We start from the raw sequence: 2,751 nt of genomic DNA, 5'->3' as shown, positions 1-2,751 counted from the left end.
CAGTTCCGGTCTGGCACACAGCTTTAAGCTGCAATGAAATTTCGGTCTAACCTTGTGCTCTCCGTCACTATGGGACGTGGAGAGCAGTGATGTATTCCAATGTTCCTCACTCAGCACTGTTTCGTTTAATCTGTATGTAGGCTTTCGCGGGATGATTGACGAGTATCACCTAGTATCCAACTGGTGCGTATTTCAGCATTTCAATGATACTATTCTTTGACACAAACAAACCTAGGACAGTTCGTGTTACCCTTCTCTGCGTATTTTCTATATCCCCTGTTATCCCTACTTGGAATGGGTCCCACGCAAGTGAGCAGTATTCTATGATAGGGCGCTCTAGTGTTTTGTAAGCTCTCTCATTTGTAAACCGATTCTATTGTCAGCCTGCTTAGCTGAATAGTAACGTGTTTGCCTACCATGCAGCGGGCCTGTTTTGATTCACGGGCAGGTTGGAGATTTTCTCATCTCGTGGCTTGGGTGTGTGTTGTCTTTTTTCATCACCTACGCACAAATCACCTAATGTGGCGTCACATGAAATAAGACTCGCAACCCGCCGGCCAAACTTTCCCCGACGACGCCTCCCGGCCATCAATGCCACACGATCATATTTCATACCGACTGTATTTTCCCACTATAAATGAGTAACTTTTTTCTTCTAATACATACAATCTCCAAGGTACGAGATGCAGAAAGCTTTCATAAAGGTTGCTATTTCCACACTGATTGACAAGTTACGACCTCAGATCCGGTTGCATAATTCCGTGTGAAAGTGTTGACTAAGTAAACAGGAAACATGAAAATACAGTACCAGTTTTCTTTCCCGTACTACCAGCTGATCAGTGGTCGACCCTGTGCGACTAATTTAACGGTGACAGGTCGCTACCGACGCCCTGTCACACCTGTGTACCAGCTGCGGAGGCAGCAGCAGCAGTGATAAACTCTCACACACTAACTTGTGCTCCAATTCTAATTATGTATATTCAGCTAATATCAATAATGGAACAACGTGCAGCTGATGTCTGTTATTCCAATCCGCACCGAGCGAGATGGCGCAGTGGTTAGCGCGCCGGACTTGCATTCGGGAGGACGGCGGTTCGATCCCGCGTCCGGTCATCCTGATTTAGGTTTTCCTTGATTTCCCTAAATCGCTCCAGGAAAATGCCGGGATGGTTCCTTTGAAAGGGCACGGCCGACTTTCTTCCACGTCCGTCCCTAATCCGATGAGACCGATGACCTCGCTGTCTGATCTCCTCCTCCACAACAACCCAAGCTAACCCAATCCGCAAATGCGTAGCTGAAATGGTTTCTGGACGCCATGATGGTCTGATATTAAACCGAAATTGATCGCCTCTAATAAAATATACCGTTACAGGTGTGAATTCTATATGCAGTTCTTAATATAGAATAATTCTAATTACTTTCGTAACGATGGACCATTAATTCCTAAACTCCTTCTTTCTTCTCATGTTCTATCTAATCAAAGCCCTCGCCTTCAAATACAGAACCACTCCAAACGAATTTTAAATCTAAATGATAATTTCTCAATTCGCTGAATTTACTGATTGCATGCAAATTTGAGTCGTCCGTTAGAATTCCGTTGTGAAAAAATTATTCTGGATTACAATAATCCGTTTTTTTTCTGCTCTCTTGTAGATCAGAATAGTTATTACTCGTCATCTGCAACTGTAACTGTGTTATTGTTTTTAAACGAGCTATTCCCTGCATTGGACGTTGCTGCAAGCAGCAAAATTAAGTGCACTGAAAAGTATTGTTGTGATATACAGTTTATTGCCAGCAAAGAAATTAGATAGAAAAGTACTTGCACAAGAGTCAACAGACAAACTTACAGCATGGGAGACATAAGAACCACTAAAGATGCTACGTACAAGATCAACCGCATTGAAATACTACCTGAGGAAGAAATACAGCAAATATCAACGACATACCTTTTGTTTTTACTTCTAACTACCCGTTTCTTCAGAGTTGTGCAGGTTTTCACTCACTGACTGACTTTCTTCAAACCGACCTCCTACTATATTTTGTACTAAGGCTCAGTACTTTGCCAAAATGCCCCCTGCGCCTCGCTAAAAGTAATGTACCGGGTTGACAATTTAATAGCTTATCTACTCTCAAATGAGACTGATATAGAATATAATGATAACATCAGTAGTCTTCTCTTCCTAAACTTTCTATCTATAGAATCTCCATTGATTCATGTTAAATACTATTAATGTCACCGAAGGAAAAGAATTGCAATTTTACTGAGACTAAGTAAATTCTTAAGAGAAGAAGACACGCATTTGAGTAACTGCGAAAGGTAGGTTTTGTTCACCATCCCTAAAGTCTCTGTCATCATCATATAACTATTTCACATCGCCATATATCCACCTACCTCATTCAGTTACTGTAGCGACTGATATTTCATCTGTGGCTCCCGAGTTGAGTCGAAAATGAAATAATGTATTCCTTTCCATTCTAGAAACAGTACATCATTCCAAAAAAATATTTAAGGTAAAAGCTTAGAGACCTTACATTAAACCTGCAATTCTCTCGAGTTATTAATGAATCGTATGGCGTAACTTTCGCGGCAACAGGCTGCTATTTCTGTAAACGCGTTTTTTCAAGAAGAAATTTATTACATAAAAATAAAATATCCACGTGCTTTTGAACCTATAAGATGCTGCATTTTCGTTTGAATTACTAAGAAAGGAGAGCTGAGATGTGTACAGTGTGTTTAATAGTAACTGAAAG

The 2,751-nt window shown here is 40.9% G+C and overlaps 1 non-coding gene across 1 annotated transcript; it reads left to right on the top strand.

Annotated features, from left to right (window-relative positions):
- The first annotated feature begins 1,039 nt into the window (after positions 1-1,039).
- Positions 1,040-1,113, top strand: Trnaa-ugc (transfer RNA alanine (anticodon UGC)). Its single transcript has one exon. It is a non-coding gene; the product is annotated as a tRNA-Ala (tRNA).
- The last annotated feature ends 1,638 nt before the right edge of the window (positions 1,114-2,751 follow it).

Source organism: Schistocerca cancellata, chromosome 6 (assembly GCF_023864275.1).
Source record: "Schistocerca cancellata isolate TAMUIC-IGC-003103 chromosome 6, iqSchCanc2.1, whole genome shotgun sequence".
NCBI classification, from domain to species: domain Eukaryota; kingdom Metazoa; phylum Arthropoda; class Insecta; order Orthoptera; family Acrididae; genus Schistocerca; species Schistocerca cancellata.
The sequence above is the reverse complement of the archived record's forward strand: the minus strand, read 5'-3'. Positions and strand labels throughout refer to the sequence as shown.